This window comes from Rhinopithecus bieti, unplaced genomic scaffold (genome assembly GCF_001698545.2).
Source record: "Rhinopithecus bieti isolate Rb0 unplaced genomic scaffold, ASM169854v2 scaffold_4180, whole genome shotgun sequence".
NCBI classification, from domain to species: domain Eukaryota; kingdom Metazoa; phylum Chordata; class Mammalia; order Primates; family Cercopithecidae; genus Rhinopithecus; species Rhinopithecus bieti.
Window position 1 is genome coordinate 394434 of NW_016804388.1, and position 19912 is coordinate 414345.

A 19912-nucleotide genomic window follows, 5' to 3' on the forward strand; every position below is an offset into this window, starting at 1 on the left:
ACTAAAATGTCAAAGCAATCACGTTGCTAAATTTAAAAAAGGATTTCCCAGACCTTTTAGGAGTTGGTATCATTGCTTCACATGGCATTACTAACCTGTCCCTCCTTGCACTTCTTTTCTCCTGGCTTTAGATATGGCATTCTTTCTGCCCTGCATACTTCTCTGATCATTCCTGTTTGGTCTCATTAGCTTGATCCTTTTCTCTACTTGCTCCTGTAGTGTGGACTCTACTCTTCTCACTCTATCCTCTTTTTCTAGACAATCTCATCCACTCCCATGGTTTCAATTGCTATCTATAAACTCTCTTTATCTCTACCTCAGACCACTTTGGTGACTTCCAGCATCATACAGCCATTCAACCATCTATGAGATTTCTCCATGTGAATATCCAAAGACACTTCAAACTTAACATTAAAAAAAAAACTCACATACCTTTTTCTCCCCTCAAATCAGCTGTTCCTCCTAAAATCTCTACATTGGCTGATGGTTCATTATCACCCTACCAAGACACCTGGATATCATATTCATTTCTAACTTAGTCTCAAAGTCCCATGAATCCAACCTTTCAACTATTTTTAAAATCTGTCCATTCCCACTTCTCACCACTATTGCCTTAGGTTGCATCCCTCATAATCTCTTAGGTGGACTATAGCAATGGCCTCTTACATGTTCTTGGCATTTTCAGTCTTACTCCTTCCAGTCAATCATTTATAATGTTGCCAAAATGATCTTTCCCATACACAAATCTGATCATATTTCTCCCAAGCTGAAGTAATCTCTACAGCTCTTAAATTATTAGTTGTTTAAAGAATTAATTCATTTACTCACTAATTTAACAAATATTATTTACCACATAACGTATGATTTTAGGCACAGAGGAAATTACAGTAAATGAGAATATTTAGAGAATACGCAGAAAGGTAGATATTAAACAATCCCCTAAATAAATGTATGATTACAAATTTGACAAATGCAATGAAGAAAAATAACAAGTCACAAAGGAAGAAAAAGAGGAGACCTACTAGACATTGCGAAGTTATTTTTGTGAGAGTACTACCTTGGTGAATTTTAAAAATGAGTAGAAGTTGCTCAACAAAAAAAGTAGTTTTGGTAGAGGAAATAGCATGTACAAGGGATCTGAAAGGGAAAGGAGGTTGGAGTGTTAAAAGAAATGAAAGTAAGTCTGTTTGGCAAGAGCTTAGTGAATGATGGCATAGTGGCCTGAGATGCAATTATGGATACAGAAACCAAGTCATGTAGGGTTTGTAAGCCAAGGTGTGGATTTGGGTTCTTTTGAAAGGCTATGGGAAGCAATTAAAAAGTTTAAGACAGATGGACCGGGTGCGGTGGCTCACACCTGTAATCCCAGTACTTCGGGAGGCTGAGGCAGGTGGATCATGAGGTCAGGAGATCAAGACCATCCTGGCTAACATGGTGAAACCCTGTCTCTACTAAAAATACAAAAAATTAGCCCGGCGTGGTGGCGGGCATGGTAGTATCCCAGCTACTCGGGAAGCTGAGCAGGAGAATGGCGGGAACCTGGGAGGTGGAGCTTGCAGTGAGCCGATCGCGCCACTGTACTCCAGCCTGGGTGACAGAGCGAGACTCTGTCTCAAACAACAAAACAAACAAAAAAAAGTTTTAGGCAGACGAATCACATCACATGGTTATAGTCACATCTGAAAGTTTTACTCTGGCTGCTGATAGAGAATAAACTAGCCTGAGTGGATGTGAGAAGACTAGTAAAGGGATTATTCCACTAGTCTAGGAGAGACAAATGGTGGTGGGGCAGTCCCTGTTAACTTTTAGAAGTTATCTTTAGGTAATGTGAGCCTGCAATGTGAAGTTCCTAGTACTTTAAAAGTTAAAATGCTGATGAACAAAAAGGTATGTAAAAACTCAGAATTTAATTAGATACATTTTCCACCATTAGAACATTTCTGCCCAGAGGTCTTATTTACAAAGCTACATTTCTGATAGTCTCCTACGATGCAGCTCCTGCCAAAGCCACTCAATACGAACCTCTTACAGAGCATCTCTACTTACGTGACTAAAATGCGTATCATACTTCACATAGCCAAAAAGACAAAGAACCACCTGATTTCTACTTCCAAGCTACTCAACCCTAGTGAACGGCCTTACCATTTACCCTACCCAGGCATTGATGTAAAAAATCTGGGGGTTAATCATAATTTTTCTCTTCCTCTCATATCACATATCACATGTAAATTAAGTATCAACTTAAATTGAATATAATATTCAATGTAATGCTATGAAAATTATTGTATGTGACTAACTAGAATATAAATCTGGCTATAAAATCTCTGATAGTGATATATTATTTATATCCATATATCCTTAGGGAAAAAAACCCTTTAATTATAGAGTAGTTATAAACAGTAGTCTAACATAGTATGCTATAGTTGTGTTTTGCCTTAAAGTAATTATTCTTCACTGTTAATACCTCTATAATAAACATAAAAAATAAAACATGCTTAATTCCTTAGTTTGCAAATTAATTTACCAACTCATTAATTCTTTCTTTCTCAAGAACAGAAAACCTTATAGCAATACAGGTCATCTCAGGTCCATAAAGAGTAATTTAAGATCAGAAATTCATCTCAGGTCCATGAGGAATAATTTTTCTTTTTTTTTTTTTTTTGAGACAGAGTCTCACTTTGTTGCCCAGGCTGGAGTGCAGTGGCGCAATCTTGGCTCACAGTAACTTCTGCCTCCTGGGTTCTAGCAATTCTCCTGCCTCAACCTCCTGAGTAGCTGGGATTACAGGCGTGGGCCACCACGTCTAGCTAATTTTTGTTTTTAGTAGAGACGGGATTTCGCCATGTTGGCCAGGCTGGTCTCAAACTCCTCACCTCAGGTGATCTGCCCGCCTCAGCCTCTAAAAGTGCTGGGATTATAAGTGTTAGCCACTGTGCCTGGCCCCATAAGGAATAATTTAAGATCAAAAGTACAAAGGAAGTTTTCTAATTCATTTTAAAATTAGTTTCTGAATATTTCTCTAAGAATACAGTTTAAATTAGATCTATTTCACACCAAATAAGTAATACAGCAATATTTAATTTCTGCATTACTGTTGACATGTGAGTCATATAACATGTAAAGTTTCAGCCAACCAAATCTTATGGCTTTAGTGCTAAAAAAAAAAAAAAAAAATGGGGCCGGGTGCGGTAGCTCACGCCTATAATCCCAGCACTTTGGGAGGCCGAGGCGGGTGGATCATGAGGTCAGGAGATCGAGACCATCCTGGCTAACACAGTGAAACCCCATCTCTACTAAAAATACAAAAAATTAGTCGGGCGTGGTGGTGGATGCCTGTAGTCCCAGCTACTCGGGAGGCCGAGGCAGGAGAATGGTGTGAACCCAGGGAGGTGGAGCTTGCAGTGAGTCGAGATTGAGCCACTGCACTCCAGCCTGGGCGACAGAGCAAGACTCTGTCTCCAAAAAAAAAAATGTTTTTGAAACGAACATTTGTAAAATATATAAAGGCAATCATCTGCCTTTTTTAAAAAAAAATTTTTTAAGAGATGGGGGTCTCACTCTGTCACCCACGCTGGAGTACAGTGGCACAATCATAGCTCACTGGAGCCTTGAACTCCTGGGCTCAAGCAATCCTCCTGCCTCAGCCTCCTTAGTAGCTGGGACTACAGGCATGCACCACCACCCTCAGTGAATTAATTTTTTTTTAAGAGACAGGGTCTTGCTATATTGACCAGGCTGATCTCAAACTTCTGGGCTCAAGCAATCCTCCTGTCCCAGCTTCCCAAGTAGCTGGGATTACAGGTGATGTGCCACCACATCCAGCTATCTGCTTTTTTAAATAGAGAAAGTGAATATTGTGTTAAGTTATTCTTAAAGACTTAACTAAGATTACTTATCATACTTTGTCACAATATATTTAAAATACTTCATTAAATTCTGAGGTTCTCAGATAGTAAACCATTTGCCCTAACACTAAATAGCCTTTTTCGTTTTTGAATAGTCTTCCTATCTCCAACCTTTTCAGATGTCCCTTCAGGTCAGAATGTCTTCCTCTACTGATCCTTCTCTATGCTGTATTTGATCTGCTAGTAATAAAGTCTGATAAATAAGTAACCTGTTTATTTCATCAGGCTCTATTCAAGGCTTGGAGATTGACTCTATACCTTTCCCACATTGAAAAGTACAAGTGGAAGTGGGAGATTCCGATTGATAGCTTTAGAGCTTACCTCTGGGTTTGTAACTGTACTCTTTAGTTAAAGCTATCAGGAATTTGGCTATCATATAAGTGAGACATAAAACCAAGTATCATTACTATGGCGATCTAGTAATACAGAATATTACTGTGTTTAAATAACTTATCCTATATAAGCAATGAGGTAGTGTTAACCTCACACCCACAATTCCACACAATTTTATGACAGATATCTAGAATTTAAAAAATGGATATAGCTTGTATCCATTATAATTCTGTTATACAGAGAGAGTTCAAAGTTGGCATCAAGGGCCAAAGGTAGAAATTAGCTTACAGAGAAAATAATTTGTATAGGCCAAAAAGACCTTTTGTGTACAATACCACCTATTGTAATTTAGTCCACAAAATACTGACTATAAGACCATAATCAAAATGAAATGCTATGAAAGGTGTGAGAGAGCTTTGTTTATGCATTGCAATAAAGCTATGGATGGATGGGCATAGCGCGTCTCCTGTTGCATGCACCCTGTTGCTCGTCAAGTGACATGGATCCGAGCTATTAACCACAGAAGAAGAAGAATCAGACTGATGATTTGTGTGGTGTCCAGATGCCTCAAAAGACTGCCTTTGTTCACTGTCTGGTGAAGACAGCAAAGGAGTAGAATGAGGGCTTTCCATGGGAGATGATATTGAATGAGCCTGAGCTGACATTGTAGAGGAAGCAGAAGGCTGAAGAAATTGTTCAGCTGGAGTATCTACCTCCATTGCAGCTTCACTCACTTCCAAATCAGGACTTGATGAGACCGCAGGAAGAGCTGAAATAGATGATTGACTTGTTCCACCTCTGGGTCGAGATCTTCCTCGTCCTCTATTGCTTTGTGCAACCTCACTTGCTTCTTTGAACTGTCTTGATAACATATCAGACATTCTCTGCATCCATTACACATTGGAACTCTGCTCTCCATCTTATTCTCATTCACTCTCAGGCCTTGCTCTGGGTCCAGTATCTGACCAATCATCACAAAGTCTCAAACGCTGAACTGGTGGTTGTCATAACTCTTCTGTTCTCTCTTCCACTGAAGGAGTTTTAAGTTCTTGTGCTGTATCATCTTTCGGGTCAAAAAGATATATGTACTCTGAATAGCAACTAACAAGAATCTCTTGACCATCTTCACTGTAACACAGAAATGTCACTCTGCAGGACTTATTATTAAGATGGGAAGCAATAAAACACGCAACCATTCCAATAGTCCCTTGACCTGCATAATTCCCTGTAGCTCTTGTGCCCAGCACTTGCCGATCATACATTTGTACTGAGATGTAAGAATAACCAACAGCAAGGTAATATGGTATTGGTGGGCAAATAGCAACAGATGTGGCAGCACATGGACAGTTACTTAAAATATCACCTTTACAATCTTCTTTTGTGCAGCTGGTTTTGATGCGTGTATCAAACCACCTAAGAGTTCCATCTTCACCACAAGAGAGAAAAGTGTAAGGGTCATTGGGTACAGTCATAATCTCATAAGTAGTTCCATAGTGGCACGTAAATTGGCATTGTCTGTTGGTTTCTGCACCTTGCTCAACACTGGTATAAAATATTACTCCATCTCCAGAGCAGGATACAATCTGTTTATCATTTGTGCAAGGTAAGAACTTTGCACTAAATATGTTTGCTTGGTGCCCTGAATGGATTGCTGTCAACACCTTTCTGCTGTAGGGATTACTAATTACTAATCTGGTGTCATCTGAGCCAGATAAAATATATTCTCCAGTGTCATTCCAACAGACTGTATTAACACAGCCATCATGCATAATTCAGGGTTGCTTCAAGTTTTAATCTTTGGATAAATTATCTTCTTCCCAGGTAGTGGTCCCACACCTGGGACGGGTCCTCCAGCCTGAGGGAGCTTTTCCTCATGTCCCACAACAGGTGTGGGCAGGAGCCACCCCGAGACATGGCTCTGCCTGAGCCAGGTGGCAGAGGAGACCCTGACTGGTGAATCTTTTCAATGTGTCATAAAACAGATAGTTCTATAGTCTTGATATCATTATAGAACATTTAAAATAATAAGGAAAGTTTCTGTTTTCCAAAAGCACTATAATAACGATTGGTCCTGTTTACAGGTTGTGATATTTTGTATGCTCCTTCTTTTACTGTCTTTTGCTGTAAGATATCTGTGTGGTTGCCATCTATTGTCTTTTCATCTTGCTTGTCCGTAACATGAAAGTCCTGGCCACAACTTAGCTTTTCTTTGCTACCTTGAGGAGAGTCTCTAAACATGTGAAAATTAAACATCACAGTTCCAAATAATTCATGGATCAAAGAGAAAGCCTCAAAGAAAAAAATCAAGAGAACTGAATGGACACAAAACACAACATATCAAAATCTGTGGAGTGCAGCTAAAGCAATGCTGACAGGGAAATTTATAGCACTAGATGCTTACATAAGAAACAAGGAAAGCTCTTAAAACAGTAAGCTAATTCCTACCTCAGGAAACTAGTTAAAGAAGAGCAGCTGGGTGTGTTAGCTCACACCTGTAATCCCAGCACTTTGGGAGGCCGAGGTGGGTTGATCACGAGGTCAGGGATTCAAGACCAGCCTCGCCAAGACGGTGAAACCCTATCGCCAACAAAAATACAAAAATTAGCTGGGCGTGGTGGCGGGTGCCTGTAATACCAGCTACTCAGGAGGCTGAGGCAGAGGTTGCAGTGAGCCGAGATCGCATCACTGCACTCCAGCCTGGGCAACAGAGTGAGACTCCATCTCAAGAAAAGAAAAAAAAAAAAAAAAAAACCAAAAGCAAAACCAACCCAAAGCAAACAGAAGAAAGGAAATCATAAAGATAAAAGTACAAATCAATGAAATAAAAAACAGAAAAACAATTGATATGAAAACTTTTAAAAGGAGTTGGTACTTTAATAAGATCAACAACACTGACAGAACTTTAGCAAGAAAATGCTAGAAAACAAAATTACCAATATCTGGAATGAAACAAAAATGTAACTACAGACCTGCAGACATCCAAAGGACAATAAGTGAGCAATATGAACCACTCTTCACAAATAAATTTCACAACTTACATAAAACGTATCAATTCCTTGAAAAACACAAACTACCATAATTCTCATAATATGAAACAGATAATTTGAATAGCCCTGTAACCATCAAGGAAATTGGGGAGCCAGGCACAATGGCTCGCTCGTTCCTGTAATCCTAGCACTTTCGGAGACTGAGATGGGAGGATCACTGGATGCCAGGAGTTCAAGACCAGCCTGGGCAACACAGCAAGACTTCTCTCTACAAAACATTAAAAAAAAAAAAAAATAGCCAGACATTGTGGCATGTGCCTGTAGTCCTACTTACTCAGGAGGCTGAGGCAGGAGGATTGCTTGAGCTCAGGAGTTCAAGGTTGCATTGAGCTATGATTGTGCCACTGCAATCTACCCTGGGTGACACAGCAAGATCCTGTCTCAAAAATGTAAAATAAAAAAAGAGAAATTGAATTCATAACATTAAAATTCCCCAAAATAAAACCTCCAGGCCTAGACAGTTTCACTGGAGAATGCTACCAAATACCTAGAGAATAATTAACATCAGTTCTACATAATCTCTTCCAGAAACTAGAAGTGAAGACTTCTCAACACATTTTCTGAAGCTAGTATTATTACTCTGATATTGAAACCAAAGGTAGTTGAAAGAAAAAAAAAAAGAAGGAAGGAAAAAAGGGAGGAAGAAAGAAAAGAAAAACAACAATAAACCAATACCTCTTGTGAACTTAGAGCAAAAAATCCACAACAAAATATGCACAAACCAAATCCAACAATGTGTAAAAATTACTATATGCAATGGCCAAGTGATATTTGCTTTAGGTATATAAAACTGATTAACATTTGAAAATCAAGCAATGAAATCCACCATATCAACAAGCCAAAAAAGAAAAATTACATGATCATATCAATTGACAAGGAAGAAGCTTTTGACAAAATGAAATGTATTTTGCCCATTTTTTAACTGGCTTGTTTTTCACTGTTGAATTTTGAGAGTTCTTCATATATTTTAGGCACTAGTCCTTTGGCATGTATGTGGCTCACTAACATTTTCTCCCTGTCTGTAGCTTGCCTTTTCAGTCTCTTCAGGTGGACTTTCAGAGAACTGGTTTTTAATTTTTCTTAACTTTTTCCTTTTAGAGATGATGATTTTGGAGTCAAGTCTCAGAATTCTCTGCCTAGCACTAGATTCTAACATTTTTTCTCCTATGTTTTCTCTAAAAGTTTTGTGGTTTTGCACTTTATATTTAATCCCATATTAAATTTAGGTTGGTTTTTGTAAAAAGGATGAGGTTTAGGTTGAGGTTCACTGTTTTGCCTGTGATTGATGAGCACATGAAAAGATGCTGGAATCATTAGTGATCAGGGAAATGCAATTCAGAACCATCATGAGATATTACTTTATACCCACTAGGATGGCCTAAAACCAAGTCAGAGAAGAAACGCTGGCAAGGCTGTAGAGAAATCGGAACCCTCATGCGTTGCTGGTGGAAACATACAATGGTGCAGCTGCTCTGGAAAATGGTCTGGCACTTTCTTAAATGATTCAACTAGTTACCAAGTAATCTGGCAATTCTATTCCGAGGTATTAGGTTGACGCAGAAGTAATTGTGGCTTTTGCCATTAAAAGTGATATACCCAAGATAAATGAAAACATGTGCACATAAAACCTTGTACATAAATGTTTATAGCAGCACTGTTCATGCCAAACGGTGCAAACAACCCAAATGTCGACTGACGGATGAGAAGACAAACCAAATGTGGTTAATCCATACCATGGAATATTATCCAGACATGAAAAGGAATGAAGTACTGATACGTGCTGCAATATGTATGAACCTTGAAAACATTACGCTAAGAAAGAAGCCAGTCATAAAAGACTACATATTATGTGATTCCATTAATATGAAGGTCCAGAACAGGGAAATTTATAAAGACAGAAAGTAGACTAGTGGTAGCCCAGGGATGGGGGCAAGGAAGGTGAGTGAGAGCTAAAGTACAGGGTTGCTTTTTAAGGTGAAATTGACTCCAATGATGTTTACATACATCAGTGAATATATTAGATACCACTGAATAGTACACTTTAAATGGGTGAATTATGTGATACATGACTATTAGTCTGGAGCTGGGCACGGTGGCTCATGCCTGTAATCCCAGCACTTTGGGAGGCCAAGGCGGGCAGATCACAAGGTCAGAAGATCAAAACCATCCTGACTAACACGGTGAAACCCCATCTCTACTAAAAAAATACAAAAAATTAGCTGGGTGTGGTGGCACGTGCCTGTAGTATCAGCTACTCGGGAGGCTGAGGCAGGAGAATCGCTTGAACCTGGAAGGTTGCAGTGAGCTGAGATCACGCCACTGCACTCCAGCCTGGGTGACAGCGTGAGACTCCATCTCAGAAAAAAAAAAAAGAAAAGAGGTTTAACTGGCTCACAGTTCCACAGGCTATACAGGAAGCATGGCAGCATCTGCTTCCAGGGAGGCCTCAGGGAGCTTCCAATCGTGGCAGAAGGTGAAGGGAAGCAGGCATGTCTTACATGGCCAGAGCAGGAGCCAGACAGAGAGGAGGGAGGTGCTACACACTTTTAAACAACTAGATCTCATGAGAATTCACTGTCACGACGACAGCTCCAAGAAGGATGGTGTTAAACCATGAGAAACCACTCCAGGATCCAATCACCTCCCACCAGGCCCCATCTCCAACACTGGGGATGACAATTGAATATGAGATTCGGGTGGGGACATACATCCAAACCATATCAATGGCTTACATGTCAATAAAGATACATAAAATTGTTTTGCTTTTTGAAAAAAATCTAACCTTTTAATAAGCCACTCTCTCAAGCCAATACAAGGCAGCTCCAGCACACCCCTGCTTCGGGAGATGTTTATGCCCCACGAAGGGAGGGAACCATAATCCCTCACACATCCCTCAGGCAGACTTGGAAATAAGGATAAGGTGAAAATTACAAAAACCAAACTCATCATGCCTCCTTCCCTTGCCACCAAATGCTTGTATTTCTTTTTAACACCTGTTCCCCTGGGTTGTATAAAATGTCCTTTGCTAATTACTTTTAGAAAAAGGGCTGCATTCTGGCCTTCACCTCCCGGAAACCATGCATCATACTTGAGGCACACACCAGGGAAGAGGCTGAGGTCAAGTTCACCAATCAGAAACATAAACAGACAAGGAGGCAGAAGGCAGCAATCAGTTTCCATCAAAACCCTCAGCCAGGTGTCAGATCTCCCAGGGACACCCCTCTTTAATTTGAGGGGACATAGGTAAATATGTGTATCCACAAAGCCTGGAGCGAGTCGAGAGAGACATTTGATTAGTGTGCAGATCACAGACACAGCTGGGATCAAGGCTAACCAGGCCTTCAAGGATATATAGCTGACAAGGATATATCATGTTGTCCCTGCAGTGTGATGAATTTAGTTAAAAAGGACTTAGGGTCAGAAACACTGGTGTAATAATGGGTAAGCACAACAGAAATCATTTTATTGTTTACTTACAGGAAAAACTACTTTTCCCGTTTACATGCTTGGCATGGCCAGCAAGGAAGAGCTCACACTTCATACAAAACTACACATTAGTTTTGCATCTCTTTGTTGTGACACACAATCTCTGCTTTAGGTTCTTTAAAATTCTCTGTATGGGACAGTTTCTCTCATTATTCAAAGAATGATTTTCCCAAAAATAAATAAAATATATTCCTTCCCTCCACTGTCTGGTGCTTCTCATGCTCTCCTTCTAATTGTTCTATAATTCTATAATTCTAGAGTTAAAGTCCCCTGTGCTATGGTTTGAATGAGCTCCTCATAAAGCACGTGTTGAAAACTTAACCCTTGGCCGGGCGCGGTGGCTCATGCCTGTAATCCCAGCACTTTGGGAGGCCGAGGCGGGCGAATCACCTGAGGTCAAGAGTTCGAGACCATCCTGACCAACATGGAGAAACCCCCGTCTCTACTAAAAATACAAAAAAATTAGCCGGGGTTGGTGGTGCATGCCTGTAATCCCAGCTACTTGAGAGGCTGAGGCGGGAGAATCGCTTGAACCCAGGAGGTGGAGGTTGCGGTGAGCCGAGATCACGCCATTGCACTCCAGCCTAGGCAACAAGAGTGAAACTCCGTCTCAGGAAGAAAAAAGAAAGAAAGAAAAGGAAAACTGAATCCTCAGTGCAACAGCATTGGGAGGTAGGGCCTATGGGAGGGGCTTCGGTCAGGAGGGCTCCACCATCAAGAATGGATTAATGCTGATTATAAAAGGGCTTGAGGCTGCGAGTTCAACATCTCGCTCTTTCTTTGGCCCTCTCTTGCCCTTTCCCCTTCTGCCATGGGATAATGCAGCAAAAAGGCCCTGGCTAGATGCTGACCCCTCAATGTTGGACTTCCCAGCCTCCCAAGATGTGAAAAATAAATTACCCAGTCTGTGGTATTCTGCTATAGCAGCACACAACAGACTAAGATGCACTGTGAAGCCAGAATATAATGACTTGCGAGTGGTTAACAGCGCAGGTTGGAATCTCATGCCGGCACCTGCTAGCTGCATGACTTTGGAAGAGCTGTCTAACTCCCAAGGTCTCAGATTCCCAGTCATAGCTGTCAGAAGTAAATGAATGAATGTGTGGAATGTGCTCAAGCAGCGCCCTGCACACAGCAAGGGCTCAGGAAAGTTAGCGACCATCTTATCATCATCATCAACATGCGGCAGTCAGTATTAGGTTTGTATAAAAATATCAAAGAGCACATTTTAAGCTGATGTCCAAACATATATTAAAATGTGTTAAATATGTACCTTTAATGGAATTTTCCACCCAAATTTCTGGTTTCTTTGACAATACGAAGTAGGAAAAATACTTGAATTCACTCAATACTATCATCATGAAGGTTTTGTTTGTTTTCTTTATAATGAAATTAGTGCCTGACAATATCTAAATTTACCAGAAGAAAAAGAATTCACTGAGGTCAGGCCTGCGATAGTAAAACAGAGGGGATGGGCTAACTGCTTCTCAGCAGGGGTAAAGTACTCTCTGCTACCTTTCAAAGATGAAGCAGTCCCCTAGGTACATAGCAATGTATGATATGGAACTTTGAGCAGGGAAAACATTGCAGACAAATGCATAGAGTAGAAGCACATTTGCTTAAAAATAAAACTATAAAGTTGTGTGACTATGTGTACACATACAGGTACATAAATATATATGTGCATACATAAAAACTGGATACATCATAAAGCAATTGCCTGTGTGGTAGGGAGTAGGAGGCAGAGAGAGGAGGGAGACTTTGTTTTGCTCCAGTTTGTGTATTTCTCGCATCTTTTACAATGAGAATCTATTACTATTTTATTTCATATGTTAAAAGAAATGGAAAATAGTATCTATTCATTTAAAAGCAAATATTCATCAAGCCATAAAATGCATTATACTACATTAAATTGCATTTTAAAAGCATCCTCTGTTATGCTTTCATTTAAAAATACAGTAAGGAAAGTATGATGGGAAATCCCAAACTTCTGCAGAATGAATTGAAATAATTGGGTCATTAAAAATCAGTTTATTTCCCAGTGCTTTGGGAGGCTAAGGCAGGAGGATCAGTTGAGGCCAGGAGTTCAAGACTAGCCTGTGCAACACAGCGAGACCCGTCCCCAACCACCACCACCACCACCCTTACAAAAAATTAAAAAATTAGCTGGGTGTGGTGGTGCATACCTGTAGTCCCAGCTGCTCAGGAGAGTGAGGTGGGAGGATCACTTGAGCCCAGGAGTATGAAGCTGCAGTAAGCTATGACTGTACTACTGCACTCTAGCCTGGGCAATAGGTGAGACCCTGGACCTTGTCCCTAAAAAATTGTTTTATTTGTATTTTTATGATTTATTTATTTGAAGGCATGTTCTCACTCTGTCACCCAGGCTGGAGTGCAGTGGCACGATCTTGGCTCACTGCAACCTCCGCTGTACCCCTTGCGCCCCCTTGCCCCTGGTTCAAGTAGCTGGGATTACAGGTGCATGACACCACTCCCACTTAATTTTTGTATTTTTTGGTAGAGATGGGATTTCACTATGTTGGCAAGGCTGGTCTCGAACTCCTGACCTCAAGTGATCTGCCTGCCTTGGCCTCCCAGAGTGCTAGGATTACAGGCGTGAGCCACTGCACCTGGCCAAAATAATTGTTTAAATTAAAAAGCATACATATTTTTTAAATCCATTTTTTAAAGAAAGTTTTGTTGCTGTCATATTTTAATGTCCATGGAACCTCAAATTAAAACATAATGAGGCATTTTAAGGGGCATTTGAAAATGAATAATGCTCTTTTCTAATTAATTTAAGTGAAACAGCATGGTTGCTTGAAATCCCAAAATGGCTTTTTAATTTCCTAAGGGGCTCTTCAGACAGGAACAGTTGGGAGGCACTCACTGGTTCACTCATGTGCTCCCCTCCAGGAATGGCGCCAGGCCCTGGATGTGGGACAAAGCGCAGCACAGACATGGCCTTCTCCCTTGTGCTGCTTTGCCACGTAGGGAATGATGGGGAAATGTCAGGGCTTGGAGACAAAGAGACAGAATGCTCAGACACAGAACCACAGAGGTGAGGAGCCCCTTGGACAGAGGGCTGAGGGAAGGCCCTTCCATGGATGTCCCACTGACTCTGGAATCTACAGGTCCAGAAGGAGCCACCTAGAGACCAGCTGGCAGGAAGAACAGCAGTGGTGTCGCGTGTAGGAGCAGCCTGAAGTAGAAAGACCCTGAGATTCTAGCATAGCTGGCAAGGCAGGGACGGGGCACCCGGGGGTTCCACTGCAGGCTAGCGAAGCTGGAGGGGCCAGATGAAAGCTGGCACTCATAGGCCACGGTGAGGACGCTGGACAGCGGTCTGCGTCCAGTGGGAAGCACATGGCTGAGCTTATGTTACAAGAAGCTCTCTCGCCACGAACGCACACACACAGACACACAAATATGTGAATACACTTTGATCCCAACAAGCTGGAAATATATGTTTTGTTGTATTTAACAAAAACCCACAAAATACGTCTAAAAACTATTCCTATACAAAGTTACAGAAAATTTTAGTGGATTGTAAAAAGTAGAAATTAGGGGCTACATGCTCTCATGTAATGAAATTAGAAATTAACAGTAAAAGGAAAGTAAAAAACCAAAAGTCTAACTACCCAAAAAGTTAAGAACATCAGTTTTAGCGATGATTAGGGTTAAAGAGAAAAGCAAAAATGAAAACTACAAACCAAGTGGAACTAAGTCCACAAGAGCACTGTGTGTCAATAATGCCAATCTATACAGTATTATTACTGTTACTCAACCATAAAAGCTGGAAAAGTAGCAATAGATGCATTAAGAAAGTAGAAAGGGTTCATAAAATAAAAACATACATAGTCAACTCTTTCTTCAAATTCCCCATTTCCTCCCAAGACCCCCAGCTCTAGGCAACCATTAATCTACTTTGAATCTCTAAAGATTTGCTAAAATGTTTATTTTTAAACTGTAAAAGAACATTATCTGTAGCTTTATAACAATAAATTGGAAAACCAGATGAAATATACAATGTTAGAAAGATATTAACAAAATGATCCCCAAAAGAAATAAAACACGAATAACAATATGACCATGGGAAAAAATGTTAAAAGTAGTCAAATTACCTCCCCCAAATTAAAATAAACCTAGATAATTCCCAGGTTATATAAACTGTTTCTGAGCATAAGTCAAATCAAATTCTTCCACTTTCATTTTAAAGTATGCATAATTCTAAGATAAAATTAGACAAAGAGGGCACCTCAAGGTAAACTGTAGGTTATCTCATTTCTTAATTTTGATGCAAAACTCTTAAATAATATATTAACAAAGTGAATGCAGCCTAATATATACCTTCAAAGCACCAGGACCATTGCCTACTTCTGCAATGCAAAGTGATTATGCGTTAGGAAATCCATTAATGTAAATCACTACATTAATAAACTAAAGGAGGAAAGCCATATGATCATCTTCACAGATGTTAAAAGGATGGTGATAAAATTTACATGCATCTTGATTTAAAAAAAAAAAATCTTAGAAAGCCAGGATGGAAGCGAATACCTCCCACTAATAAAGGGAGAAGCTGACGGCAGCCATTACGCTAAATGGTAACCCATTAGGAGCAATCCTGTGAAAGCCAGGAATAAAACAAGGGTATTAAAAAATTCCAGTTAGTCAACCCTTTTCCCCGTAAATCCTTGATGTGAGTGAAGGGTAACATCGGGTCTGGGCTGACGCATGTGTGCCTGGAAAAATGACCTAAAAGTTCTGTCCTCTCATGTCACTGCTTCCTTTTCTCGGACACTGCAGTGTTGAGACGGATATGGAAGGCTGTGGCCATCTCCTGTGCTGGGGAGGATGCCTGGATCGGGGAAGCAGTGTGGTGGCCTGCAGGCCTTGGGCCTCCGTGAAGACAAAAGCATTGTAAAAACAACTGATGGAAAAGTGAACTGTGGCTTCTCAGTGAGAGTCTCTCCCACGCAGGCAGCGAACACTGCATGTGGGTGAGAGGGAAATGGAGCTGTGGGACCTCCCAGTGATGTGAAGATGCTCTCCCTGCGGGGTCTGCTGTCCTGTGTCCTTCTAGGAAGCTCAGCAAATTGGGAGATTTGCTAATAGAAACCGTGTCTCAGCAGTACGCTTGGTGGCGGGTCACTAAGAGCTTCTCATTAAACTCAGGAGCGAGAGGTAGACGGTGAAACACCATCATCTAATGTTACTTTAACGAAACATCATTATCCAGTGTTATTTTAACAGTTTTTGCCACAGCAACTACACAGAACAACAAAACAAGACATACAGATACTGGAAAGCAGAAGAAAAGATAATCATTTCCTCTGACAAACTATGGGATCAAAGATTCAGGTGTACATTCAACTGCTTGTACAGGTCGATGCAAGTAATAAAAAAACTGCAAAAAGTCTTATATGAGGCGAGAAGCCTCTTCAGTATAAAATAATTAAAACAGGCATCCATCAGAGCAAGAAACTATTTACAATACCTAGGACTAAATTTGAAACAAGGGAAGTTGATATGTATATTTTAGAAAACTATAAAAGTGTATTAACATTTCAAACAAAATAAATCCTAGATTGATAAAACATATAAATATTTAAAAAATAAAACCCTAAAATACGGAGGGGATAGTAGAACATTATGTATAATCTTGGAGTGGGAAAGGCTTTTCCAGGAAAACACATAACCCAGCAACCAACACGGTTAAAATGTGGAAATGAATAAAACCAATGTGAGTACAGAAAATACCCACACAAAGGATGCCATTCAGAAAGTCAAAAGATGCATAACAAACTATTAAAAAATATGTATTTGCAACCAATATAACAATGGCCAGTTTCCTTAACATAAGTACACACACACACACACACACACACACACACACACATAAATATAAATTATAAAAACAACAATGTAACAGTAAAATAGGTAACAAAGGTGAAGTGGCAGTTAACAGATAAATATAAGCGACTTATAAACAAACATAAAGATGCTCAACTTCACTTTTAATTAAAGAAATGTAAATTACATAAAATTGTACCACTGTGCCGGACTGGTGAAGACAAAAACAATTCTGACAACACACAAGTTTGGATCTGGGTAACCAGGCACAGGCTCAGACGGCTGGCAAGGGTGTGAAAGGGTGCCTCATGTTTGGACAGCAATTTAGGAATAAGATTCTAAGTTTAAAGTGCACTCATGCTCTGACTGCAGGGATGGTCCTAGTGATTTTTTTCTCGAGATCTGTTAGCATTCCTTCCTTGTTCACTGCTCCACCCTCAGCACCTACGCCAGTTCCCCAAGTGGCAGCAAAAGCCACTCAGTATCTACTGAGTAATGAATATGTACAAAGAGTACTATTCAATCAGGCCCACGGGCTTATGCTTATAATCTCAGAACTTTGGGAGGCCAAGGCAGGTAAAGAGCTTGAGTTCAGGAGTTTGAGAACAGCCTGGCCAACATGGTGAAACTCTCTACAAAAAGTACAAAAAAAGTTAGCTGGGGGTGGTGGCACCTGCCTGTAGTCCCAGCTACTTGGGAGTCTGTGGTAGGAGGATCACCTGAGCCCAGGGAGGTTGAGGCTGCAGTGACCCGTGATGGCACCACTGCACTCCAGCCTAAGCAACAGAAAAAAAAAAGAAAGAAAGAAAAAGGCCGGGTGTGGTGGCTCACACCTGTAATCCCAACACTTTGGGAGGCCGAGGCAGGCAGATCGCCTGAGGTCAGAAGTTTGAGACCAGCCTGGCCAACATAGTGAAACTCCATCTCTACTAAAAACACACACACACACACACACACACACAAAATAGCTGGGCGTGGTGGCAGGCACCTGTAATCCCAGCTACTCGGGAGTCTGGGGCAGGAGAATCGCTTGAACCCGGGAGATGGAAGTTGCAGTGAGCCGAGATTGCGCCATCACACTCCAGCCTGGGAAACAATAGCGAAACTGCATCTCAAAAAAAAAAATGATTTGCCATGTTCATTTTAGCAAAAGACTAGAAACATCTTAAACTTATCCTTCGTTAAGGGGTGGTTATATGAATTATCACACATCCATCCAGTGGAATTATCTGCTACTCTCTGTTTAACAGCAGAGAAGACCTCCATGTGCTGATGTGAAAATTTCACCAGGCTACATGGTTGACTAACGAAATCCATGTGAGTAGCCCATGTGTGTAAAAAAAAAAAAATCCATAAACAAAAATATGCACAGATGATGACTGGAAGGCACCAAAAAACAAAAACAAAAACAAAAAACAAAAAACCAAGTTAGCAGGAAGGGGAGGAGCTAGGAGCCCAGAATAAAAGATTGACTTTAGTTTAGACATCCTTTTTATGCAGAGAACACTAGCTAATCTTAAATTATGCAGAGGAAAAAACATAATCACCACACAAACATATGGAAATGTACCAGGTATCCTAAAGAAAAACAAAAACTGGAGCGAAGAAGTTGAAAAGAATTTGGATAAACCAAAGTACACACTGTATGTTCGGGAATGGAAAGACATGGTATTGTTTAGATCTTTTAATTTTCCCTCAAAGTAATCTACAAATTTAATATGATGTCAATTCAAATCTCAAATCTGTTCTTTCCACGTCTTGGCAAAAGAAAATCAAAGTGCATCTAGAAGACTAAACATTTAAAACCAGGCAAGAACATTTTAAAGAAATAGATTAAAAGTCTGTGGGAGGCCGAGGCAGGTGGATCACAAGGTCAGGAGATTGAGACCATCCTGGCTAACACGGTGAAACTCCGTCTCTACTAAAAATATAAAAAATTAGCCAGGCGTGGTGGCGGGCACCTGTAGTCCCAGTTACTCAGGAGGCTGAGGCAGGATAATGTCGTGAACCCAAGAAGCAGAACTTGCAGTGAGCCAAGATAGCGCCACTGCACTCCAGCCTGGGTGACAGAGTGAGACTCCGTCTCAAAAAAAAAAGTCTGGGATGGGGTTAGGGGTAGAACTTGTCCTACCATATATAAAAATAGATTATAAAGTCAAGGTAATTTACGTGGTATTCTTCTGGGATATGAATAAACAGAGATATGAATGTTGAACGAATATGAATAAAAAGTCCAGAAATAGACCAATGGACATTACTATCTGTGTGTACATGTGTGCATACAATGGTACTACCATCAGAGAATACTATAAACACCTCTATGCAAATAAACTAGAAAACCTAGAAGAAATGGATAATTTCCTGGACACTTACACTCTCCCAAGACCAAACCAGGAAGAAGTTGAATCCCTGAATAGATCAATAGCAGACTCTAAAATTGAGGCAACCCCATCTCTACTAAAAAATACAAAAAACTAGCCGGGCGAGGTGGCGGCCGCCTGTAGTCCCAGCTACTCGGGAGGCTGAGACAGGAGAATGGCGTAAACCCAGGAGGCGGAGCTTGCAGTGAGCTGAGATCCGGACACTGCACTCCAGCCTGGGCGACAGAGCGAGACTCCGTCTCAAAAAGAAAAAGAAATTGAGGCAATAATTAATAGCCTACCAACCAAAAAAAGTCCAGGACCAGACAGATTCACAGCCAAATTCTACCAGAGGTACAAGGAGGAGCTAGAAACATCTTAAACTTATCCTTCATTAAGGGGTGGTTATATGAATTATCACACATCCATCCAGTGGAATTATCTGCTACTCTCTGTTTAACAGCAGAGAAGACCTCCATGTGCTGATGTGAAAATGTCACCAGGCTACATGGTTGACTAACAAAATCCATGTGAGTAGCCTATTTAATAAATGGTGCTGGGAAAATTGGCTAGCCATAAGTAGAAAGCTGAAACTGGATCCTTTCCTTACTCCTTCTATGAAAATTAATTCAAGATGGATTAGAGACTTAAATGTTAGACCTAAAACCATAAAAACCCTAGAAGAAAACCTAGGTAATACCATTCAGGACATAGGCATGCGCAAGGACTTCATGTCTAAAATACCAAAAGCAACGGCAACAAAAGCCAAAATTGACAAATGGGATCTAATTAAATCAGAGTTTCTGCACAGCAAAAGAAACTACCATCAGAGTGAACAGGCAACCTACAGAATGGGAGAAAATTTTTGCAATCTACTCATCTGACAAAGGGCTAATATCCAGAACCTACAAAGAACTCAAACAAATAT

General features: G+C 40.5%; 1 protein-coding gene and 1 pseudogene across 1 annotated transcript in view; both read right to left on the reverse strand.

The window, feature by feature from the left end:
- The window catches only part of ENTREP2 (endosomal transmembrane epsin interactor 2), a 317089-nt gene that overhangs the window by 109160 nt on the left and 188017 nt on the right, over window positions 1–19912 (reverse strand). The gene's annotated exons all lie outside the window — the stretch shown is intronic.
- On the reverse strand, window positions 4677–6152 carry LOC108526791 (DDB1- and CUL4-associated factor 6 pseudogene; annotated as a pseudogene).